Source organism: Monodelphis domestica, chromosome 1 (assembly GCF_027887165.1).
Source record: "Monodelphis domestica isolate mMonDom1 chromosome 1, mMonDom1.pri, whole genome shotgun sequence".
Taxonomy (NCBI): Eukaryota; Metazoa; Chordata; class Mammalia; order Didelphimorphia; family Didelphidae; genus Monodelphis; species Monodelphis domestica.
In genome coordinates this window covers 67267157-67294886 of record NC_077227.1, presented here as the reverse complement: position 1 = coordinate 67294886, position 27730 = coordinate 67267157, and the positions used below count along the sequence as shown (strand labels likewise).

Sequence of the window (27730 nt, the reverse complement as noted above, 5' to 3'; positions counted from 1 at the left end):
TTAGAACAAGTTTTCATAGAAATTAGAACTAGACCTTTCTTTAGACATCAATGGCTAACCTCCAAATTTTATGTGAGGATAACAAGCCCCACTGAGGCTGAGACTTATGATTGACAACATCCCTAAAAATAGGTCTTCTTATTTCTGTTACTGTGAGCTGCCTAGTATTCAAATGCTGCCATTTCTCTAAATATTCTTATGGAAAACAAGTGTGACCAATAACTGACAAAGTTAAGAGGCTTGAGGATCTTAAGGTAGAAAACTACAGTGATAGTTAATTTGATAGTCTCCAGTAAGTTCCTTTATCTCTGGCCTTCAGTTCTCTAATGTTCAAAATAAGTAGGGTGAAAAATACTAGGGACTAGATGACTTCTATTTTCTTTTTCAGCTTTACATCTTAGCTCCTATGATATGAAAAGATATTTCTACAATGTGCAACTAATTATGTATCCCTTTAGTGTCACTCAATAGAACACATTTGTAGTTTGATGTGCTTTTTTAAAAATATCATCAAAATTACATAAGCACCAAAGAGCAAAAGTCAAATTAGCTCGAGGACAGTGAAAATGGTGGTGAAACACAGGAAGGAGGCAAAAACAAATTTCTTGGGGTCCTGAGAATGGCAGTCTGCATCAGACACATATAGCTTTTTAAGAAGCCTATATTCCTTTTTCTGTTTACTCAATCAACTATAAAGGAAATTTGATTTAGAAAATTAGACTTTTAAAGTGTAATTTTAAGCTATTTTTTGAATTTGTGAATATTTCATTCATGAAAAGGTAAAATAACTCTGTAAAATAGGAGTTATAATATCCACAGAGATTTCTTTGGTACTCTTATACATGAGCAAGAGCATTTTGCTACTGGTTGACAATGATCAAGGAGATTAAGAATGATTACACTTTCACCAAACTGGATGAAAATAAACCCTGTATGAGTAAATCTCAGGGACTGCCCCTCTAAAAATGAGAATGTCCACAATATATTCTGCTAACAGAAACTCTGTCATTTAATCTCTTTGCACACAATGGGAAGCCTCTAAACACATTCAATACATTTTATACTTTATCCTGTATATTTTAAAACAACATCTATGTGTATAAAGAAAAACAATAACAATATTTGAAAATTATTTTAAAGTTGGAAGGAATTTTAGAAGTCAAGATCACACTTGTAATAGAGAAAGAACATTTTGCAACAGAGTGGTGCATATGTCAGAGTGATTGACAGGAACATGTGACTGAGAGTCATATGGGAACCTAAAGCTGGATATCTGGGGAAAGGTTCTAAGTCCCAACTGTCTGTGCACCTCTCTCCTGGAAGGACCTTGATTGGAAAGGCTTGGAAAAATAGGTTTCTGCTTCTCCTGATAACAACTGAAAAGAGAAATCTTTTGATCTGGCTGCTGACAGGTTGAGTAAAGAAGATTGAAGACACACTTCACCTCTGGACCTGTTTGGACAGTAATCAACTGAAGTCCTGGCCCATTTGATTGGAGTCCATTTGTGAGACTTGGTTATTGGGGGAAATTACTGCTTAGCTTAATAAGATAGTTTTAAATAGATTTATAGAAATTAGAGTGTAAGATAACTTATAGAAATTATCCTAACCCAAGCAAAGAGAGAGTTCTACCAAACTCCTTTTATGACACAAACATGGTACTGATTCCAAAACCAGGCAGGTCAAAAACAGAGAAAGAAAACTATAGACCAATCTCCCTAATGAATATAGATGCAAAAATCTTAAATAGGATACTAGCAAAAAGACTCCAGCAAGTGATCAGAAGGGTCATTCTCCATGATCAAGTAGGATTTATACCAGGGATGCAGGGCTGGTTCAATATTAGGGAAACCATCCACATAATTGACCACATCAACAAGCAAACCAACAAAAACCACATGATTATCTCAGTAGATGCAGAAAAAGCCTTTGATAAAATACAACATCCATTCTTATTAAAAACACTAGAAAGCACAGGAATAGAAGGGTCATTCCTAAAAATAATAAACAGTATATATCTAAAACCATCAGCTAATATCATAATGGGGATAAACTAGACGCATTCCCAATAAGATCAGGAGTGAAACAAGGATGCCCATTATCACCTCTACTATTTGACATTGTACTAGAAACACTAGCAGTAGCAATTAGAGAAGAAAAAGAAATTGAAGGCATCAAAATAGGCAATGAGGAGACTAAGCTATCACTCTTTGCAGATGACATGATGGTCTACTTAAAGAATCCTAGAGATTCAACCAAAAAGCTAATTGAAATAATCAACAACTTTAGCAAAGTTGCAGGATACAAAATAAACCCACATAAATCATCAGCATTTCTATATATCTCCAACACAGCTCAGCAGCAAAAACTAGAAAGAGAAATCCCATTCAAAATCACCTTAGACAAAATAAAATATCTAGAAATCTATCTCCCAAGACAAACACAGGAACTATATGAACACAACTACAAAACACTCTCCACACAACTAAAACTAGACTTGAGCAATTGGAAAAACATTAACTGCTCATGGGTAGGATGAGCCAATATAATAAAAATGACCATCCTACCCAAACTTATTTATCTATTTAGTGCCATACCCATTAAAATCCCAAAAAATTTCTTTACTGATTTAGAAAAAACCATAACAAAGTTCATTTGGAATAAAAAAGGATCAAGGATATCCAGGGAAATAATGAAAAAAAAAACCACAAATGATGGGGGCCTTGCAGTCCCAGACCTCAAACTATATTACAAAGCAGCAGTCATCAAAACAATTTGGTACTGGCTAAGAAACAGAAAGGAGGATCAGTGGAATAGGCTGGGGGCAAGCGACCTCAGCAAGAGAGTATACGATGAACCCAAAGATCCCAGCTTTGGGGACAAAAATCCACTATTCGATAAAAACTGCTGGGAAAACTGGAAAACAGTGTGGGAGAGATTAGGAATTGATCAACACCTCACCCCTTACACCAAGATAAATTCAAAATGGGTGAATGTCTTAAACATAAAGAAGTAAACCATAAGTAAATTGGGTAAACACAGAATAGTATACATGTCAGACCTTTGGGAGGGGAAAGACTTTAAAACCAAGCAAGACATAGAAAGAATCACAAAATGTAAAATAAATAATTTTGACTACATCAAATTAAAAAGCTTTTGTACAAACAAAACCAATGTAACTAAAATCAGAAGGGAAACAACAAATTGGGAAAAAATCTTCATAGAAACCTCTGACAAAGGTTTAATTACTCAAATTTATAAAGAGATGCAGCAATTGTACAAAAAATCAAGCCATTCTCGAATTGATAAATTGGCAAGGGACATGAATAGGCAGTTCTCAGATAAAGAAATCAAAACTATTAATAAGCACATGAAGAAGTGTTCTAAATCTCTTATAATCAGAGAGATGCAAATCAAAACAACTCTGAGATATCACCTCACACCTAGCAGACTGGCTAGCATGATAGCAAAGGAAATTAATGAATGCTGGAGGGGATGTGGCAAAGTAGGGACATTAATTCATTGCTGGTGGAGTTGTGAACTGATCCAAAAATTCTGGAGGGCAATTTGGAACTATGCCCAAAGGGCGATAAAAGAATGTCTACCCTTTGATCCAGTCATAGCACTGCTGGGTTTGTACCCCAAAGAGATAATGGGGAAAAAGACTTGTACAAGAATATTCATAGCTGTGCTCTTTGTGGTGGCCAAAAATTGGAAAACGAGGGGATGCCCATCAATTGGGGAATGGCTGAACAAATTGTGGTATATGTTGGTGATGGAATACTACTGTGCAAAAAGGAATAATAAAGTGGAGGAATTCCATGGAGACTGGAACGACCTCCAGGAAGTGATGCAGAGCGAGAGGAGCAGAACCAGGAGAACATTGTACACAGAGACTGATACACTGTGGTATAATCGAACGTAATGGACTTCTCCATTAGTAGCGGTGTAATGTCCCTGAACAATCTGCAGGGATCTAGGAGAAAAAACACTATCCATAAGCAGAGGACAAACTGTGGGAGTAGAAACACCAAGGAAAAGCAATTGCCTGACTACAGCGATTGAGGGGACATGACAGAGGAGAGACTCTAAAGGAACATTCTAATGCAAATACTAACAACATGGCAATGGGTTAGAATCAAGAACATATGTGATACCCAGTGGAATCACGCATCGGCTATGGGGGGTGGGGGGGAGGAAAAAATGATCTTTGTCTTTAATGAATAATGCTTGGAAATGATCAAATAAAATATTATTTTAAAATTTAAATTAAATTTAATTTAATTTTAAAAAATTTAAAAAAAAAATGAAATTATCCTAACTCATGTTCCCTTCTCCCCTTCCCAACCAATAAATCTGAATTTTTTATAGGTTTCCCTCTTGTTCATTCCTCACCAAATTCCTATCATAACACACTTAAAAAGTAATCCTCTCTTAACAACCTAAGAGCTATCCAGACTTTTCCTGCATGTCTTTCCTAAGAGGGAATCCACACCATCTAAGGCAGACTATTCCACTTTGAAAGGAATAAATTATCATAATACTTTCACAAATCAAGTCTAAATCTAACTCTGTACTTTCTTATCATTGCCTTAGTTTTGTCCTTTGGGGTTAATCCCTTTTTTATTGAAATCTTATGGAAATTTATTATGATAGCCCTTTAAATTCTTGAAAAGAGGCACAATATCCCAACAACATCTTTTCTAGGCTGGACACACCCCTCTTCACATAATTATTATGTGTCGATAATTTGAGACCCTTCCCTATGCTAATCGTCTTCCTTTGGACTCTCTCTGATAGTAATGTTTTACCTGAAGCCTGATGCTAGGATCTAAACACAAAATTCTACTTGTGGTGTGACCCAATTGGAATAGACTATCATATCCCCCTTTCAGATGAAGCCTAAAATAACATCATCTTTATGTCTCATACGATACTGTTGACTCATGTTGAACTTGCACTTTGGTAAAAATCGTAGATTTTTCTTTCAGATGAACTACTGTTTGACCCATTTTTTTTCTTATCAATTCTCTTTCTCAGTCTTTACACTTCCTGACATTTCTGCAAATTTTGACACATATACTGTTGATCACTCTTATCCTGTATTCTCTTTTTTCTCTACGTTTTTGTGACACTGCTCTATCCTGGTTTTTCTTCCCTCCTATCAAATTCCTCTTTCTCAGTCCCTTTTCTGGGCCTTCATTGTCACGCACCCCAACAGTAGGTATACCACAGAGCTCTTACTTGTGTCCTTTTTTCTTCTCGTTCTATACTATTTCACTTGGTGATTTGATCAGCTCCCAATGATTCAATTATCACCTCTAAACTGCTAACTCACAAATCTACTTATCCAGTCTGAAACTCTGCTTACATTTAATCTTGATTCACTATCTGTCTATCGAATATCTTGAATTGGACATCTTAAGCTGGATATATTCAGAAGTAAAAACATTAAGCCTCCTTGCCAACTCTCCCTACTTTTAAATTATTATTTTTAAGGGTATTATCATCCCCCTAGTTATCCAGATACAAGATAGGAATCATATTTGACCCCACATTCTTTTATCATCTCCCCATATCCAATCTATTAACAAAACCTGTTAATTTTATCTTCTGTTAAAATTAAAATTATATCTTAATAATAAAATATTATATTTTAGGAGTTTATTAAATAATCATTAGAAATCAAGAAATAAAGAGGATACAAAATAAAAACCACATGCCCATGACTGATTAGCCATTTCAAAATCCCTGCCTTACCCCTGCACCCATGTTCACTGCATCATGTCAAAGAAAGAGACAGGCAGGACTACCCACTGGATATTTATTCCCCGTCTACAGAAAGTATGTAATGACAGGAAGTCAGTGGGTTCCTGGGAAGTGTAGTTCTTTTTTAGGGTAACAGATTTCCAATTATACATTTTCCCCTGAGACCCACAGAAGACTAGTCCCTCCAGTAGTCCTATAAACATACCAACTTTAAAATTACAATAATTTGAGGATAAGAGGAAAAGAGAACAAAACCAATAATTGCTAGTTGCTTTGACAAAAAGCCAGTTAGGGGGCAGTCCCCTTTGGCATAAGAATAAACATACAAAACAAATGCATTCAACCCCACACAGTTCAATTCACCACATCCCAAAGTTCACTCTGGATCTTCTGGTACAATGTGTTGTCTGTGGAGGCATCTTCATGGTACCTTCTCCAAATAGTTCAATTTCTGTGTTCGGAGAGGTAACATGTTTCTTTTTTTTTTAATTTTATTTGGTCAATTCCAAACATTATTCCTTGGTTACAAAAATTATATTCTATTCCTTACCCCCTCTCCCCACCCTTCCCATTGCCAATGTGTAATTCCACTAGGTATTATCTGTGTCCTTGATCAGAACCTATTTCTATGCTGTTGATGTTTGCACTAGGATGTTCCTTTAGTATCTATATCCCCAATCATATCCTCCTTGACCCAGGTAATCAAGTAGTTGTTTTTCTTCTGTGTTTCTACCCCCCAGTTTTTCCTCTGAATGTAGATAGTGTTCTTTCTCAAAGATTCCTCCAGGTTGTTCATGGTCATTGCATTGCCACTAATGGAGAAGTCCCTTACATTTGATTGTACCATAGTGTATGAGTCTCTGTGTACAATGTTCTCCTGGTTATGCTCCTTTTGCTCTGCATCACTTCCTGGAGGTTATTCCAGTTCCCATGGAATTCCTCCACTTTTTTTATTACTTTGAGCAAAATAGTATTCTATCACCAACATATACCACAATTTGTTAAGTTGTTCCCCAATTGAAGGGCATCCCTTCATTTTCCAAATTTTTGAGGTATCATGTTTCTTAACCTAAAATTCAAAAAGAAGTTAAACTTTGCAATATAGAATAATAATAATTATACATACCCCTCTGAAGAGGGTGATTGAAAAACACAGGGATCACTTAGGGATGCGATGCATGGCTGAGTTATGAGGTATATGAATCAATTGGCAAGAACAATAAAAAATAACCAAAAAAATCCAAGTAAAAGAGAAAAGATAACTTCTGGGTGAAATATGGACTATCAAAGTCTTATGTGTGAAAATTTTAAGTAAAGGAAAATAAACCTGTAGCAGGTCCTTGAATCAGAGCCCAATTAAAATGATTTCTATCTGACAAGTATGTAGGACAAAATGTAGTAATATTTTATTTACCCATTTGCAGCTAAAACTACAAGAAGTTACCATACTATAAAAGAGAAAAAAGGACTGATAGGGAAGTATCATTCCCTGTTGTGATTTTACATATTTTTCTCAGGGACACTGGAGCCAGAACAATTAATGTTACATATTTGATACAGAATGTGTATTACAAGGAAATCCTACATTTAACACATGTTAAACAGCCTCAACCTCAAGTATCACACCTGATCAAGTCCTTGAGCGCTTTGAGCAGAATGTCATCAATCCACATAGAATTGCTTTGGTGTCTATGACCTTGTGCTCTTTGGCACTATGCAAGTAGCTTTGTGCTTCTTTGGCACTCTTCAATGGTTCTTTCTATATTCCCTTCTCCTGAAATCAGACATCATCATAAAGCAAAGTCTCATAAATTCTTTTTAAACAATAAATGGCATCATTTTCATAGTCTAAAGCTTTGTGGATGTGCATTGACATTATAGCAAATATATTTTAAACTTACATTACTTCAAAATCAAAAAAGTTGAAGAAAATCTTCTCAATACTGGTGACATGTGCTTCAAATACAAAAAGGAAAGAAAAAAATAAAAAAAACTGAAATAGTATGTTGCACATGCAAGCAAAAACAATAATAAAAGTTTAAAAATAATATAAATAGCTTATAGTCATTGACACACTATGTCAGCTAAAGAAAGGTAGAATACAAAGGTTTCTCATTAAAAATGAGATCCATTTCCTCTTCAAACCTGGACATGATCTACTATGACTGCAAACAAATGATTTTCAAAAAGTAGCATTTTTTATGAACAGTAGTATAGCATATAATGCACATTCAAAAAGTATCAATATTCCCAAATTATAATAGCCCATTTAATGGCAATAACAAACCAGCCCACGATCATATTTTATGTTAATCTGCTGTATGGCATTTAAAGAAAAGACCTTAGAAGCTAATGGATACTTGTCACAAGTTTTTCAGGTGTAACATTATTTCAACCTTGGCTGAGATATTTTTTTAAAAAATCTATTACTGCCATCATTGCAAAGATGTGGCAGAGGAGTCAAGAAATAAAACAAATCTTTGTATTGTTGATGTTGGGTCTGAAAATGTTACTAAGAATCTAGAGATAATTCTGGTGGACAGGTATAGTAAGCTGAGGAGTTATAAATGAGAGATGCTCCCTTCTTGGGAGCCATCCAGTTGTACCATGCCCTGGGATCAACTTCCAAGATCCTTTGGTATGAGACTATTATGTCCCATCCATTCATATTTTTACAAATGTTGGAGGTGGGGATTATAATAGTGTTTCACTTCAGCTTCTAAAATGGATTCTTTACCTCTTGTTACAAATCAATCAGAGTTGTTGAAAAAAATTCTAAAAATCATGTTTGAAGACACTTTAAATCAATTTAAGATATGTAGCTCATGAATCCCATGCATTCTCTGTGTGACAATTTACAAATTGTAAAATTAAAAAAAAACAAAACAAAACACAAAATATACATGCCAAAATAGAAAAATAAAACTGTTTATGGGCTTTTACAATATTTTGTTTAATAGTCATGGGGGAAAAGCAACAGGATATAACAGTAGTTAAAGGAGTAGATTAAAATGGTTCAGTGCAACAGAATAATATTGAATGCATTAATACATGAACTTAAAACAAAAAAAATAAAATCTTAAACAAAACAATCAGCAAAATACAATAAAATAGGAGACTTTCATAAAACAATGTAGTCTGAAAAGGCTTAAAATTTCACCTCCAGACTCTTTAAAGTTCCTTTTCTATCCATTCAGCTTCCCTTTGTCAGTACGGTGGGATTTCCCATATCCAGGGAGAACATAGGTTTTAGGAATCTCAAACTGGGCAGGTCCAAATGGAAAAGGGTTATAGGGATTTAGCCCCTGAGTCTCAGGAAAGATAAGTGAAATGATCAGTGCACTCATGAATGGTAAAAACTGTTTGAAATTGGCAAGGTTCTACTCTTTCATAGAGTATGCCATGCTTGTAATCAGCTTCTTGTTTGGAAGAGTAAAAACTTCTCCCCACCCCTCCAGGTAAAATGCTAGTTCTCCCAGCCATAGAGAGGGAGGATAATCATTGCTTAAGGAAAAAGACACCCCAGATTTTTTTTTACCATCTGCCCTGAGGAGCAGCTCCAAGGACTCCTAGCTTCTTGGCAGCAGCAATCAGCCCAGCAGGGGAAGCAACAGCAGTCAGTGTCAGGGTCAGGGAGCAGAGCTAGAGATCAGAAGGAGGATTTCTGGGGGCTAGGAGCTGGGGCTAGGCCCGGGGAATATGATCAATCATGGTCTGGAACTGGAGGAAGCAGTATCAGCAATGCCAGAATCAGCAGTGAGGAACTGAGGAACATCGCCTCAAGCAGAGTGTAAGAATCCTCAAACTGAAGGCCCATGGGGAGGGCAACCAGGCAAAAACAAACAAACAAACAAACAAACAAAAAACAACATACAAACTGGCAGGAGCAGGGCAGCAGCTCAGGTATATAGTTTGAAGTCGTCTCAGAGTTTGTGAGGGTGGGGGTGGGGGGTGAGGGGTGAGTGAAAAGCCTTGGCAGGAGAAATGTGGCTTAAAAATTTATCTAGGCTATCTTTAAAAAAATGAAGAGTTTTTCTCATCCCTTCTTGTAGCCAACTGTTAAAATTAAAATTATATCTTAATAATAATATTATATTTTTAGGAGTTTTATTAAATGATCATTAGAAATTAAAGAATAAATAAGATACAAAATAAAAACCATGTGCCCATGGCTGATTAGCTATTTCAAAATCCCCACCTTACCCCTGCCCCCATGTTCACTGCATCATACCAAAGAAAGAGATAGGCATAGCTGCGGACTGGATAGTTATTTCCTGTCTACAGGAAGTACATAATGACAGGAAGTTAGTGGGCTTCTGGGAAATGTAGTTCATTTTTTAGGGTAAAAGATTTTCAATTATACACTTCAAAATTATTTCTTGCATTTTCTTCTGTTCTATGTACTACCACCATTCTGGCTTATGACCTCATCACCGCCATCGTGAACTTCTGCAATAGTCTGCAATTAGTCAGTCAGACCCAAGTTATCTCTTCACTACAATCCAACTTCATATTAATGTGATCTTTCTAAAATACAGATCTAATACTTCTGGGTTAAGATGGCTCCAAAATAAAAGCAGAGCTCTTCCTCTCCTCTCTGTCCATTGAGACAGAGTGTCTCAAAATGACAAAACCAAAGTCAAATGAGCAAAGGAGTTCCACGGTATGGCACAGCAGGGAAGGTAGGCAAAGTTAGGAAATATCCACTCTAAAAAGGGGTGAAATTACTCCCACCAAGGAATGAGTTCATCACCCCTCCCCCACCTCACCTTCCTTGCCAGAGTCCAAGCAGAGCGTGGGACTAACTTCTAAGTTCTAGGAGATAAGCTGTCTGAGGTCAACACAGACTTAACCCTATGATAAATGAGATTTGGGACACCAGGAGACTGAGGAAACATGAAGATAGGGCACAAAGGTTGGGTAAAGAGGGGTGGTTCCCAATAAACACCACACAGACCCAAAAAATAGGCTTTGGGCAAAAACCTCTCAATACAGAGACTTGCCTAAATTCCACACTTAGACCCCTTCCAGGCAATCTTTAAGTCGGGGGTTGGACCTGCCCCTAAGAGCAGCTAGACACTGCTGACGACTGGAAAAAATATCATCAGGGCAAAAACCTCTCTGGAGCACTCCTCACTTATACTTCTGACAAGGAAGGATCAAGACAATAGCCACCAACTCCCAGAAATTACAATCCAAAACCACCAAAGAAACCAAGAAGAAAACTTAACCCTGTATAATTTTTGTGCAGAAAAAAATCCAGACTAAAGAGGAGACCACAGAACAGGACAAATAAGTAAACACACCCAAACCTTCCAAAAAAATGGAAATTGGTCACAAGTACTTGAAGACTTCAAATCTTTGATTTGAAAGATGAGAAAGATGGAAGAGTTTTGGCAAGAAAATCGGGAAATAGTTCAAAAAGAAAATAATAGTTTAAAAGATAGCATCTTCCACTTGGAAAATGAAGCCCAAAACTCAAATGAAATAATAAGCAAATTGAAGAACAGAAATGACCTGCTGGTAGCCATGAAAAGCAGGATAAGTCCAACTGAAAAGGAAAATCAAAATATCTTAGCTGAAAACCAGTCATTAAAAACTAGAATTGGGCAAGTAGAAGCCAATGACCTCACAGGAAAGGAAGAATTATTAAAAACAAAGTCAAAAGAATGACAGATTAGAAGGCAACACAAAATATCTCATTGAGAAGTTGACCTGGAAAACAGAACTCAGAAAGACAATTTGAGAACCATAGGACTACCTGAAAACCTGGAAACAAACAGAAACCTTGACATCATACTATAAGAAATTATCCAAGGAAACTGCCCTGATGTTCTTCAATAAAAGGACAAAATAGACATTGAAAAAATCCATAGATCACCTGCTACACTAAATCCTCAAAGGACAACCCCCAGGAATGTAATTGCCAAATCCAAGAATTTCCAAGTTAAGGAGAAAATATTGCCAAAAGTCATGGAGAGACAATTCAGATATCAGGGAGCACCAGTCAGGATTACACAGGATCTGGCAGCCTCCACAATAAAAGTCAGCAAGACTTAGAATATGTTATTCAGAAAGGCAAAATAATTGGATCTACAATCAAGGATCACCTACCCATCAAAATAAACTATATACTTCCAGGGGAAATTATGGGCATTCAACAAAATAGAAGATTTCCAAATATTTGTAAAGAAAAGACCAGGACTAAATAGAAAAATTGACATTGAAATACAGAAACAAAGAGAAACACAAAAAGGTAAATAAGAAAGAGAGGGATCTTATTTTTTCTTCTTTATGGACCTCAATTAGGCCAAATTGTTTATATTCTTATATAGAAAAATGTTATTTGAAATTCTCAAAAATTGTATTCACTATTATAGTAGTTAGAAGAATTATTCATAGGTAGAGACTGGGGTACTGACTGGTATAAAATCATATACAAAAAATAGAAAGAAAAGGGTGGTGGGGAATAGAAGATGGCACTAAAAGAAACTTGAAGGAAGAAGAAAATTAGGATAATCTATACTACACAAAAAGGCACATGGGATTGTGAGGGGTAAGAATGCAATTAAAAGAAGGAGAGGAAGAGAGTGCTAAAGGGTAATACTCAAACCTTACTCTCAGTGGAATCAGTTTCAAGAGGGAAGAGCCATCTAGATTCATTGGGGTATAAAATTCTATCTTACCCTATAGGGAAGTTGAGATGGGAAAATGAAAGGAGGGAGTGTGGCAAAGAGTTAAAAAAAGAAGGGGATAGAGAGGAGAAAGGGAAGTTAATAAACTCTTAAAAAAATAAAAGGGGAACAAAAAGGGAGGGGGAAGAAATGGAGGGTGGGGAGGGAAGCCATACTATGGAGTGAGAGTTTGTGGGGTAGCTTACAAAGACCTCAAAAGAAAAATAAGAGGGGAATAAGAAGGGAGGGAGAAGAAAGGAAAGTAAGATAAAGCTGGGAATTAGGGGGACTGAATAAAAAAACAGAACACTGTATAGAAGGAAATAGTGAAAGAGGAAAGGGCAGGACATGGAGAAAAAATCAAAATGTTGGGGAATGCACAGGTAGTAATCATAACTTTGAATGTGAATGAGATGAACTCACCCATAAAGTAGAAGCAAATAGCAAAGTAGATTAGAAACCATATGTTGTCTACAAGAAACACACATGAGGCAGGTAGATACATCCAGGGTAAAAATAAAAGGCTGAAACCAAATCTATTGGGCATCAACTGAGAAAAAGAAGAAAGTAGTTGCAATTATGATATCTGACAAAGCCAAAGTAAAAATAGATTAAATTAAAAGAGATAGGGAAGGTAATAATATCCTGATAAAAGGCAGTTTAGACAATAAGTAAATATCAGTACTCAACATGTATGCACCAAATGGCATAGCATCCAAATTTCTAAAGGAGAAATTGGTGGAGCTCAAGGAGAAAATAGATAGTAAAATTATACTAGAGGGAAACCTCAATTTCCCTCTATCAGATCTAGATTAATCTAACCAAAAAAATAAATAAGAGTTAAGAGATGTGAATGAAATATTTGAAAAAAATTAGAGTTAATAGATATATGTAGAAAAATAAATAGTGACAAAAAGGAATACACCTTCTTTTCAGCAGCAATGGCACATTCACAAAAATTGACCATTTATTAGGGCATAAAATCATTGCAAACAAATGCAAAAGAGCAGAAGTAATAAATGCAACCTTCTCAGATCACAATGCAATGAAGATAATAATTAGTAAGGGTACATGGAGAGGCAAATAAAACATTAGTTGGAAATTAAACAATACAATTCTCCAAAACCAGTTAGTCAAAGAACAAATCATAGAAACAATTAATAATTTCACTGAAGAAAATGACAATGATGAGACATCCTTTCAAAACCTATGGGAGGCAGCCAAAGCAGTACTCAGGGGGAAATTTATATCCTTGAGTTCATATATTAACAAATTAGGGAGGGCAGAGGTCAATTAATTGGGCATGCAAATTAAAAAATTAGAAAGTGAACAAATTAAAAATCCTCAGATGAAGACTAAATTAGAGATCATAAAAATGAAAGGAGAAATTAATAAAATCAAAAGTAAAATCACTATTGAATTAATAAATAAGTATAGAAGCTGGTACTTTGAAAAAAACAATAAAATAGACAAAGTACTGATCAGTCTAATTAAAAAAGGAAAGAATAAAACCAAATTAACAGTATCAAAGATGAAAAGGGAGACCTCGCCTCCAAGGAAGAGGAAATTAAAGCAATCATTAAAAACTATTATGCCCAATTATATGACAACCTAGATGATATGAATAAATATTTACAATAGTATAAATTGTCTAGGTTAATAGAAGAAGAAATAAAATACCTAAATAACCCTATATCTGAAAAAGAAATTGAACAAGCCATCAAAAAACTCCCTAAGAAAAAAATCCCAGGACTAGATGGATTCACAAATGAATTCTATCAAAAATTCAATGAACAACTAATATCAATATTATATAAACTATTTGCCAAAATAAACAAAGATTTCTACCAAATTCCTTTTATAACACAAATATGGCATTGATCTTGTTAAATGTATTGTTTGGACTAATATTAAATTGGTGGTCACCAGGGATTTTAGTTTCTAACTCCCAAAATTACTCAAGTAAATGGAATTATGGTCACTTATTTTACAATAGAGAGAAGATATTAAGGAGAGAAAAAAGGAGAGAGAGAGAGAGAGAGAGAGAGAGAGAGAGAGAGAGAGAGAGAGAGAGAGAGAGAGAGAGAGAGAGAGCTCCTGATTCCTTTGAACCAGTGAGAAAATTCTAAGACCCCAGTCAGGGGAAAGGAGTCTCAAGACAATAGGCTTTTCTTGGAGGTTCACACCTCCAGAAAGGGCAAGTAAAGAAGTCAGCCTTTAAACTCACCACAGTGACTGTCTAAAAGGAAAGCAGTATTAGGTCTACTGCACAAGCTCCTCCAGTGGTCCAGTTTTTCATCCAAATGTCTTCACTCCAATTCTGAGGGTCTGTCTTCCAGTCTCTCCTCAAGTGTCTTTCTTCCCTCCAGATTTGAGTAACTTTATTTCCATTCCAACTCTGAGTGACTGATCATCACCACTCCAAGTCTGAGTCACTGATTCATCTCTGTGTGTCTCTGTTTCCAATATTTTAAGATCTTTTTCTCTTGTGTCACCTCCCCTGAATGTTATGTCTACCAATCACAGTCAACTCTCCTCTCCAGGACTGCCCACTCTTTTTACACATGGGTCATAGACCTCCCACTCAATGTATGAAATGAGTGTTCATACCTTTTTTGGTTAGTTCACAACTTTTTGTGTTTGGTTCATACCTTTTTATGGTTAAAATGGGTAGATCAACTTTAAATACTGGGTTTACACTTTGGGGTTTAAATTCTAAAAATAGGCAGGAAATTACAATTTAATCTTCACAATAAAGGAAGAGCTAAATTCCTTCATTGTTACAATCAGGGGAGAGCTAAATCCAATCTTCACAATCCCAAAGCCAGGTAGATCAAAAACAGAGAAAGAAAACTACAGATCAATCTCCTTAGTGAGCATAGAAGCAAAAATCTTAAATAGAATACTAGCAAAAAGACTCCAGCAAGTGATCATGAGGATTATTCATTTTGATCAGGTAAGATTTATACCAAGAATGCAAGAATGGTTTGATATTAGGAAAACCACTCACATAATTGACCATATCAAGAAACAAACCAAAAAAAAATCACATCATTATCTCAATAGATGCAAAAAAAGTCTTTGACAAAATACAGCACTCATTCCAATTGAAAATACTAAAAAGCATAGTAATAGATGGTCCCTTTTACCAAAATAATAAACAGTATATACCTAAAACCATCAGCAAGCATCATATGCAATACGGATAAAATAGAAGCCTTCCTAATAAGATCAGGAGTGAAACAAAGATGCCCATTATCACATCTGTTATTTAACATAGTACCAGAAACACTATCAATAGCAATTAAAGAAGAAAAAAAAATTACAGGTATTGAAATAGGTAATGAGGAGACCAAGCTATCACTCTTTGCAGATGATATAATGGTCTACTTAAAGAATCCTAGAGAATCCACTAAAAAGCTAGTGGAAATAATCAACAACTTTAGCAAAGTTGCAGGATACAAAATAAACATGTCATCAGCATTTCTATATACTTCCAACTCATCCCAGAAGCAGAGTTAGAAAGAGAAATTCCATTTAAAATCACCATAGATGATATAAAATACTTAGGAATCTATCTGCCAAGACAAACACAGAAACTATATGAACACAACTACAAAATACTTTCCACACAATTAAAACTAGATCTAAACAATTGGAAAAACATTAACTGCTCATGGGTTGGAAGAGCTAACATAATAAAAATGACCATCCTATCCAAACTTATTTAGTTATTGAGTGCCATACCCATTGAACTACCAAAAACCTTTTTTCTGAATTAGAAAAAAACACAAGAAAATTCATTTGGAAGAACAAAAGATCATGAATATCAAGGAAAATAATGAAAAAAAAAAAGATGTGAAGGAAGGTGGCCCAGCAGTACCAGATCTTATACTGTACTGTAAAGCAGAAGTCATCAAAACAATATGGTACTGGGTAAGAGACAGAAGGGAGGATCAGTGGAATAGACTTGGGATAAGTGACCTCAGCAAGACAGTCTATTATAAACCAAAAGATTCCAGTCTTGGGGGCAAAGATTCACTATTTGACAAAAACTGCTGGGAAAATTGCAAAATGGTCTGGGGGAATTAAATTTAGATCAACATCTCACACTCTACAGCAAGATATACTCAGAATGGGTGGAACTATAAGTAAATTAGGTGAACACAGAATAGTATATATGTCAGATCTTTGGGAAAGGAAAAGTTTTAAGACCAAGCAAGAGTTAGGAAAAAAATTACAAAATGCAAAATAAATAATTTTAATTACATTAAATTTAAAATGTTTTGGGCAAACAAAACCAATGCAACCAAAATTAGATGGGAAAAAATTGGGGAAAAACCTTTATAATAAAAACCTCTGACAAAGGTCTAATTATTTAAATTCATAAGCATCTAAATCAATTGTACACAAAATCAAGCTATTCCCCAATTGATAGGGACATGAAAAGGCAATTTTCAGACAAAGAAATCAAAACTATTAATAAACACATGAAAAAGTATTCTAAATATCTTATAATAAGAGAAATGCAAATCAAAACAACTTTGAGGTATTACCTCATACCTAGCAGATTGGCTAACATGATAGCAAAAGAAAGTAATGAATGTTGGAGAGGATGTGACAAAATTGGGATATTAAGACATTTTTGGTGGAGTTGAGAATTGATCCAACCATTCTGGAAGGCAAATCTGGACTATGCCCAAAGGATGCTAAAAGAGTGTTTGCCCTTTGACCCTGCCATAGCACTGCTGGATTTGTACCCCCAAAACATAATATGTAAAAAGACTTGTATAAGCATATTCATAGCTGCACTCTTTGTAGTGGAAAAAAATTTGAAAATGAGGGGATGCCCTTCAAATGGGGAGTGGCTGAACAAATTGTGGTATATGTTGGTGATGGAATACTATTGTGCTCAAAGGAATAATAAACTGGAGGAATTATATGTGAACTGGCACGACCTCTAGGAATTGATGCAGAATGAAAGGAGCAGAACCAGGAAAACATTATACACAGAGACTGATACACTGTGGTACAATCAAATTTAATGGTTTTCTCTACTAGTAGCAACGCAATGATTCAGAACAATTCAGAGAGACGTATGAGAAAGAACACTAGCCACATCTGGAGGAAGAACTGTGGGAATAGAAACAGAAGAAAAACAACTACTTGATGACATGGATTGATGGAGATATTATTGAGTATATAGACTCTAAATGATCACCCTAGTGCAAATATTAATAATACGGAAATAGGTCTTGATCAATGACATATGTAAAACCCAGTGGAATTGAACATCAGCTATGGGAGGGGGTCAGTTGGAGGGGAGGGAAAGACTATGAATCTTGCAACCATTGAAAAAATATTCTAAATTAACTAATTAAAAAAAATTTTCCAAAAAATTGAAAAATAAAAATAAAATACAGATCTAAGAAAAGGAAAATGGTAAATTCTTGAGGGGGTGTGGCAAAATTGGGACATTAATACACTGTTATTGGAGTTTTAATCTTATTCAATCCTTCTGGGAGAGCAATTTGGAACTTTGCCCAAAGGCGTCTCAAACTGTGCATACCTTTTGATACAGCATTACCACTACTAGGTCTGTATCCTGAAGAGATTTTTAAAAAATAAGGAAAATGACCTCTTTGTACAAAAATATTTATAGCAACTCTTTTTTTGTGGTAGCAAATAATATGAAATTAAAGAGATGCCTATCCATTGTGGAATGACTTAACAAGTAGTTTATGATAGTTGACGGAATACTATTGTCGTATAAGAAATGATGAACAGGGAGATTTCAGAAAAATTCTAGAAAGACTTACATGAATTGATGCAAAGTGAAGTAAATAGAACTAGAAAAACATTGCACACAGTAACATCAATATTATTTGATGAACAAATGTGGATGACTTACCTATTCTCTGCAATACAGTGATCTAAGACTGTCCTGATAACTCATGATGAAAGATGCCAACTGATTCCAGAGAAAGAACTATTGAGTCTGAGTGCAAACGAAAACTATTACTCTTCCTTCTTGTTCTTGCTTTTCTCCTCCTCCTTCCTGTTCTTCCTCTTCTTGTCCCTTTTCTTCCTTTTTTTCACAAAAAGACTGATATGAAAAAAATGTTTTACATTAGTGCATATGCAAAATCTAGATCTGACTGTTTATCTTCTCAGGGAGAGGGAAGGAGGCAGAATTTGGAACTCAAATTTTTTAAATGTTAAAAAAAATAAAATGCCAAACTGACCATGTCACGCCACTTCATAAAATCCTTTGCTTCTCTATTACTTCAAGGATCAAATATAAATCTTGTTTGATGTTTAAAGACAAAAGATGTAAAGATATACTGACTCCCTCCTTTGTCTTCCTAGTTTCTAATAATTTACAAGCCTCTATGTAATCCAGTAATATAGATTCCTTGCTCTGTCTGGAGTAAGACACTTCACCTCCTGAATTCAGGCATTTTCACTGGCTATCCATGTGCATGGAATGAATGTTATCTCTCCTGATCTTTGCCTACTGACTTTTCTGGTTTTCTTCAAATCTCAGCTATAACTCCATCTTCTGCACAAAACTTTCCCTGATCCTTCTTATTTCTGGCATCTTCTATTAGTTGATAATCTGCTATGTAATTCAGTCACATATATTGTCTCCTTCTTTAATCTATAAGCTTTTTGAAAGTAGGGGCTGATTTTTTTAACCTTTCCTTATATTTCCAGTGGTTAGGGCAGTGCCTGGCACATATGAGGTAATTCATAAATGTTAATTTAGGAAGTTTTTTTTTCTTTAACTCATGTGTAAAACTCTATATTAACATTTATTAAATTATATCATTAATATGTAAAGTCCATTGTTTTTTGACAAAATATCTCTTTTATAACCAGACTTTATCATCCAACATACTTGCTATTCTGTCTAGCTTTGACATCTATAAATTTGATGAGCATGTCATCTACGTTTTTATCAAAAGTATTGAAAAAATGTTAAAATAACACAAGCCTAAGCACAAATTCTTGTAGCATTCTACTGACTGACCTTCCAATGTGACATTGAACTTTTAATGGTTATTCTTGGAGACTAGCCATTCAAACAGCTCTGAATCACCCTTATGCATTATATTCTAGCCCCTATCTCCCACGAGAATAGATTTCAGTGAATTTGTTAAATGTTTTTACTAAAATTTAGAAACCTCTATTAATAACATTCTTCTAGTACAGTAACCCTGTCAAAAAGAAGATGGAAAAGAGAAAGGAAAGGAAAGAAAGAAGCAAAGTAGCCTTACATTATTTTTTCTTGATGCTTACTCACCATCCTTTCATTAATATGTGCTACATTTTGTTAAATAATCAAAGTAAGGGGTTCAAATCTGACCTCAGATATTACCTATTTGTATGACCCTTGGTAAGTCACTTAATCCTAATTAACCAGCCTTTCTAATTGACCACTCTTCTGCTTTGAAACCAATACTTCTATTAATTCAAGGCAAAAGATGAAGACTTAAAAAAAAAAGTTAAGCTTACTGGACAGTAGTGTGCGGGTATTCCTCCCTCCATTTTTACATCTTTCTCCTCCTTTCCCATGTTTTCTTCTTTTTTCCCCCTTCCCTTCCATTGTCCAGTCTCACAATGCCTCTCTCACTCTTTATATGTCTGAGAACTGCTTATCAATTCCATCCACCGATTCTTTTGGCGCCCTTACTTATGTGCTTAGAATTGGTGAACTGGACACCAAAGCAACTGTATATAATCACTTACTATCTCCCTACCAACCTTGAAGATCAATTTCCTATTAGCTATTTTTGTTCTGACCCTTTTATTCCAAATATCAGGCTCCTTGGGAAAAAAAAAAAACAGAAGCAAAATAAAAGTTGAGAAACTCCTCTTTTATTTCCTTTCTTTTCTAACTTCAAATCTTAATTGGCACAGCTGAAATTACTCTAGGCAGAAATAGAAAAAAAAGCTTAATCCTAAAATCACTGGGCAAGGCTGTTAAAACTTTAATACCCAATTATGTCTTGGTCAATGGTTTTTATTTTGTTATACTTAACTCCTTTGTCCTTATCTGTGAATCTGTTTTAGATTGTAAGACACTAAAAGTCACAGATTTGTATAATTTTTCTTTATTCAGATCTTAGGACAAAAACAGGTAGAAATATATTTTCAGCAAAGGGAAGTTTCTCAGGTTTGGGAGATAAAGACAATTCACTTAATGTCAACATACCTGCAAATGCTAGGTAAAATAATGAGATACAATAAATATGTAAAGTACCACTTGCATCACCAATTATGAAAGTAATTTTCAAACATTATCCATTTGCTGTTTTTCTTTTTCCTCATTCTGGATGTTCCTAGTTCTAACAGGAAGGATATAAGAAATTTCTAGCTGAGGCAGAATTTCATCCTGGCTATTAAGTTTTTTTGGGCATAAACTCTTTTTTCACCTTTTTCTTTTCATACAGGTCTAGCTCTTCTTGCGAATCTCTTAGTTCATGTCCTTTTTTCCTTTCTTTTATTTATTTTTTAACCAATGAGTGGCCCTCGCTTCTACTCACCTCTCTATTTTTAATCTAATCTCTTGTTCTCACTCATCAATGCTCACCTTGTTAAATCTCCTTCCCCTCTGATTTAACCTTCCAGGTTCCTTCTTTGATCTAACCTCCTTTCATAAAATATTATTACCTTGGATCAGATCTCTCTGAACTAGTCATTCACAGACATCCATAAAATTCTACCTTTTGTTCTCACAATGACAATTTTTCCCTTTTTAACTAGAATTCTCTCCTTTCCCCTCTTTCCCTTTCTAGATGAAGAAATTCACAGTAGAGAGATCTCTTATGTATGCATGAAGAGCTTCAGTCAGAAGGCACAGAACTAGGAATCAGCAATAAGAAGGAAAAATTCTGAATATGAAGACATAGGAAGATCTTCACTTAGAGAAACAGCAAGTGGAAATAGACTGAGCATTTGATTTAGATGTATGACTGCTATCTTTGCCATTAATAACATCAGTAACCTTCAGGTAGTTATAGAATCTTTCTTTGCCTTGGCTTGCCCATATGTAAAATGAGGGTCTGTTATTAGATAAGATACATTTTAGGTCTAAACATCATCTAAATTGCACTGATCACTCTTAGCCCAACTCAAAACCTCCTACTCCATGGAGTGTTTTCTTACTTATTCAGTCCATATTTACCAGACTTAACCATAGATCTTACATTTAAAAATAGAACCAAGATTATGCATTTACTTGAATTGATTACCTTTTATCAGATCTATGTCCAGGCAAAGTAATGAGAACAAGTTGTGTAAGAGTGGCTTTGGTGACAAAAAACTCCCTTATGTCAAAACTTCCTAATAGACTGGTGGTAGAGCAATTTATTCCTCAAATTATTCATGGTAGAAAATTTAAAATAAAGAATATCCAGCACTTTAACTTTTGAAAATATACTTCAAAGAGGTTAAAGACAGAAAGCAAGGGCAAATATATTAAAATTACTAGCACCACTTCATTATGCAGCACAGAATGGGTAACAAAGTTGCTAGCAAAAAAAAAATGAGGGAATGCTAAATACAATGTGGTATATGAAATGAAATGGAATGATGTTGTATAATAAGAAATTAGGAAAGTGATAAATCCAGAAAAACATGGAAAGATTTGTATGAATAGATGCAAAATGAAGTAAACAGAAACAAAATTAAATTATTTATGTTTAATGACTGCACTAACATCAATTTAAAATATCATTACAGGGAAGCAACTATAAATAGCTGAAAAACCGGTAATGCTCCCAGAGAACAGAGAATGTAGAATACTTCTCTCATCTCAGAAGAGAGGTAGGAGACTAATAGCATAGAATGTAGAATATATTAAGAGACAGGTATCAGATATTTGTGCTTCATTTTTTTCTATGTTACATGGAAAGATTTAATTTCAGTTGGTGAATATAGGCCAAAAATGAGATATTTCCAGAAATGACTATGTTATAAAAACAAAAAGAAAAACATACTTTAATATGTTATATTTTAAATTCACACTGAAAATATAACCATTTGATGAATCAATTGTGTGTGTGTGTGTTTGACTTAGGAAAGGAAATATATGGAAAAAGATCAATTTTGTTCCGACCTCAATTGTTAGCCTCATAAATCCAAATCCATAAAGGACTTAAAATACTTCTCATCCAACTCCTTCATATAACACGTGTGGAAACTAAGGACCATGTGGTTAAAGTATTTTTCTGACTCATTTTTCTGCCCATGAATGGGGTTAGAGTATATACTCAACGAATATGTAGTAATTGATTGTCAAAATAATATTTTGCTTCATGCCATCAGTTCTTCCAAACTACTTTATTCTGACTGACACTCAAACTTCTCTTGGAGAGGGTCCAGAGTTTTCTGGTGATTTAAAATGATTGAAAGAATGTGGGAAGGGAGGAAAAAGAGGAGGAGAAGAGTTGGAGAAAGTGTGGTACAAGCTATGACCCAAAGGATAGTCTAAAGAAGTCAAGATATACTGTCGGAGATCATGGAGAGAACAAGGTAGAGTGATGGACTGGTAAAACTGTTTACCAGTGGGTGGGATAGGGTGGGTGGAATGCCAGCACACAATAGGTGAAATCATAATAAGAGGGGATTGCCATGAGCATAGTCAGTCTATTCTCAAGTTTTCATGGGCAGCTAAGCTTCCAGTTAGTAAGGATAAGGTACAAATATACTTAGACAAAGCATGACTGATAAATGACAGTTTGTCTGCTGCAATAATGTCCTCATTTTAAGGCACTATCAAGCTAGACACACCTCTTCATCATTAGGTCTGTACCAAGGTGATTCTGGACACCTATCATGAGAATATATTATGAATCCCTCTGGGATTAGTGCTGGGACCAGGCTTACTTAACATTTTTATAAATGATCTGGAAAAGGGAATGGTTGGTGATATCATCAGATTTGCCCATGGCTCAAAGCTTGTACAGATAGTGAAATGCCAAGTTAATGGAGTTTAAATGTAGGAAGATCTCAAGAGGCTATGTGACTTGGCAGACAAATAGGAAATGAGCTTCAGTGTAAGGCAAGAACAATAATCCAAACCAAATTCATAAGATAATGAATTCTGAATTTTCAGGTGTGAACCAGGAAAAGAATTTAGGATTCATTGTAGAATATTTTTAGACACAATAGGTCAAGGAGTGTTGTGACCAAAATTCTGCATCTCCAAAGAGTGAGAATGAATAAAACCAAAAACCTAAGCATCCCTTTTATACAGCTAAGATGTGTTCCCTCCTGGGATGATATATGCATCACTGGTCACTTTATTTCTGGAAATACACATATAAATTTAGAAGGCTGCAGTTAGACAAATTAAGGGGGCTTTTGACTGGCATTCTGGGGTGCTATTACTGGGAATAGAGGATGGATTTGTAATTGCAGGTAGAAGATAATAAAACTCTTACATTTAGAAAGAAAGTGTCTGAGGGAATTCATATCATGATTTTTTTTTTCAAATTGCACTTTTCAGAAACCTTCTAGAAACCTGACATGGCCTTAGGGCCATTTCATCTTCATGGGAATTCACCTTTCCCATACAAACTGAATGAAATTACTTCTAGTAGCACTCTAACAAATGCTTGTTGATTTGATGTTTATGGTTCAACTACAAGATGCTGAAATTGATGGGTCACCTTTATGCCTTTCCAAGAATGAATGATCCCTTCAATCAGTCAGGTAATTCTTCATATAGAGGTGATGTGTTATATGAGAAAGAGTTTGGCTCTCTTAGGGGATCTCTCTGATCCTAGTTTGATTCCCTTAGCTGATGGTGTCACAAAAGAGAAAATGGTATAAGGAAATCCTTTCCCTTTGAGGCCAACATGTGACTTGTACATGCCTTAGCACTTGTTCCTTCATTATAAGTGAAGAAGATTAATCTAGACAATCTGACCTTTTAAGTTTTAAAAAGAGATAGCTTTAAGAGTCTGGGAACCTTTGAAAGTCTGGGATTTGGGGAAAAGAGGTTTTTTACTCAGCCCATCATTGTTGCTTGGAAAAGAAAGGAGTCACCTTGTAGATGGCAGGGACCATGCTAAGTGCAGAGAATAAAGAAAGACAAAAATGTCCTTGATTTCAAGGAATTCATTGTAATAAGAGAGGCGAAGATGCAACAACCATGCACAAAGAAGTCACATCCAAGATAAATTAGGGATAGTCTCACAAGGAAGGCACTAAGAATAAGGAAGACTGGAAAAGGGTCATTAAAGAAGATTGAGTTTTAATTGAGACTTGGATAAAAACAGAATAGGGAAGCTTGAAGATGAAGATGAGGAAGGAAAGAGCTCCAGACATGAGGGGCAACCAATGAAAACATTTAGTGTCAGGAGATAAATTGCCCAGTGCAAGGAATAATAAAGGAGCCCATGATCACTGGATTATAGACTCCTCAGAGGATATTAAGATATTTTTTTTAAAAGACCAAAAATACCCTCTGGAAAAGTGGGAACGGGTCAGGATATGGGGGTTTTAAAAGCCAAATAGAAGATTTTATGTTTGATCCTAGTTGTAATAGGAAGAAGTCACTGGAGATGATTGAATAAGGAAGTAATGTAATTAGATCTGAACTGTTTAAAAAAAGTTTTAAAGCTAAATAGAGTGGTTTGGATAAAAGGATACATGTTGGAAGATCAATTATTAGGAATTGTTAGGAAGGTCAATTTGCTAAAAAAGAAAATACAATTGGTCTTCAATCATTTCTAATTATTTGTGACTCCATTTTTTTTTGCTAAGATATTGAAGTAGTTTACCATTTCCTTCTCTACCTTATTTTACAGATGAGGAAACTGATGCAAATAGGATTATGTGATTTGTCCAGGAAAAAAAAAAGTAACTTTCCCAGGAAAAAAATAACCCTATTAATGTGGCTGAGGATCATGTAAATATTTTTTTTTTCTTTTTTAAGAAGAGGAAGATTATCTGTGGCTATTGATCATTTGCACCCCCAATAGTTGTCATTCAGAGGAGTAAACAGAAGTAAAAAGGTTGTGTATATGTGTCAAGGTCTTGGCTTTTGAATGTTTCAGTCCATTCCCTCTCTTGTCATATCTGACCCCAAATGATGAATATTCATTGATGTCTAGCAGAGGTGAAAGGCAATTTCACCTGTCAAAAGAGAAAGGTAATAAAAAAGGGTGATCCTCTCCCTAAGCCTCTCTTCTTTTTGTCCAAAGTAAATCAAATGTGTCAATTGCCTTATTGCACCTGATGTAGTCCTCAGCCAAATGTTATCTGCTCTACCCTTGGCTTTCACGGTTCCAATGCCTGTGTATTTAAGTAATAAGTTTCAATAATGGGACTAAAAACAGTTAGTTCTGTTCAGGCTTTTTATCTCTTACGACATTTTGCTCCTCTGGCCTGCCACGAGGTAGAGAGAATGATACACCACATTGATACATCTCATTACTTGTTATTACATGGTGCAGACAGCATTCCCAAACACTGGGAGTAGCACGTGAGCAGAATAGCCTAATTTTAAAAGAAAGGCTTAAAAAAAAAACCTAGTCATCAAGCTCATGTTTTGAGGAGAAAAGTAAACTTTTGAGAACTTTGGTAACTGAGGTGCTGTGAAGGGCAAGGCTACATGATTATTCATTGCTCTGACTTAGATGAAGTCAATGATCATCTTATGTCATATAATAATGATGATGATGATAAATAATGTGCTTAATTTGTGACAGTCATATATTATTTTTTCAATTGATCCAATAATTTTGAAAAAGTGCCATTATTATTCCCAGTTAACATTTAAAGAAACTGAGGCAAAGAGAGGTTAAGTGGTTTGCCACACAGCTAATATCTGATGGCAAAGTCAAGTACTTGTCTTCAGGACTTTAAGCCCAGCACACTGTGCACAATGTATTATACTACCTCATAGTCTCTGCATCATAAGCAAGGAGAAAGTGTCCTCACAGCTTCTGGAAGGACAAAAGCTGCCTTAGAAAACTATTGCTTTTCTGAAAATAGGACAACTATGTATATGTGTGAGTGTGTGCGTGAATGTGTGTGTGTGTGTGTGTGTGTGTGTAGACATGAGCATATTTGCTGTTCACTTGTGTTCTATTCTGTGATCCAATTTGAGGTTTTCTTCGCAAAGGTCTTCGAGTGGTTTTCCATTTCCTTCTCCAGATCATTTTACAGATGAGGCAAATGAGGCAAATAGGTTTAAGTGACAAGATCACACAGCTAGTAAGTGTCTAAAACTAAATTTGAATTTTGGACTTCCTAACTCCAGGTTTGGCACTCTATCCATTGTTCTACCTAGCTATCCCATACACATATGTAAATGTATAGACATGTATACATATACATCTATATCACATACACATGTGTGTACATGCAATATAGGATGTTTTGTATTAAATACACGTATATGAGTATATATGTATATATAAACATACAGACACAAATTTATATGAAATATACATCTATATCCATTATTTAAACATATTACTTCAGAAATCAGATATTGGAAACATGAAAGCCAAGGAAAACAGATAATCTTTGGCTAAAAAAGATTATACACATATGTTTAAAAAACAGTTTTCCCTAGTTACATGAAAAAACAATTTTAACACTCTTTTTTTTTTAATTTTTGAATTCCAAATTGTCTCTCATTTCTCCCCACTGCCTGAGAAGTTAAAACATTATGGCATAGATTTTACATGAGCTATCATGTAAACCATTTTTCTCTATTAATATTTTTTGGAAAAGATCTCAAAAAGAAAAAAAAAGAAAGAAAAAGAAAGGAGGGAAGCACGGATAGATGGAAGGAAAGAAAGAGGAAAGGAGGGAAAGAAGGAAGGAGGGAAGGAAAAAAGGAAGATATAGTGTGTTTCAGACTCCATTCATACTCAATCAGTTTTTTCTCTAATGGCTGATGTCATTTTTCACGAATCTCTGGGATTGTTTTAGATTACTACGTTGGTGAGAGTAATTAAGTCTTTTACATTTCTTCATCAAAGAATACTGCTATTACCATGTATAAATTTCTTCTAGTTCTGCTCACTTCACTTTGCTTCAGTTCATGTAAGTCTTTCCATATTTTTTCTAAAATCATTCTGCTTGTCATTTCTTATAGCACAATAGTATTTCATCATAGCCATGTACCATAATTTGTTCAGCCATTCACCAATGATGGACAATCTTGTAATTTCCAATCCTTTGCCATTACAAAAAAAAAAAAAGCTGCAATAAACATTTTTGTACAAATAGATCTTTTTCCTTTTCATCTCTTAGGAATG

General features: G+C 35.1%; 1 long non-coding RNA gene across 1 annotated transcript; it reads left to right on the top strand.

Annotated features, from left to right (window-relative positions):
• The first annotated feature begins 23119 nt into the window (after positions 1 to 23119).
• On the top strand, positions 23120 to 25489 carry LOC103102564 (uncharacterized). The gene is made up of 3 exons (XR_460198.3): positions 23120 to 23254; positions 23959 to 24164; positions 25265 to 25489. It is a non-coding gene; the product is annotated as an uncharacterized LOC103102564 (long non-coding RNA).
• Positions 25490 to 27730: the final 2241 nt, after the last annotated feature.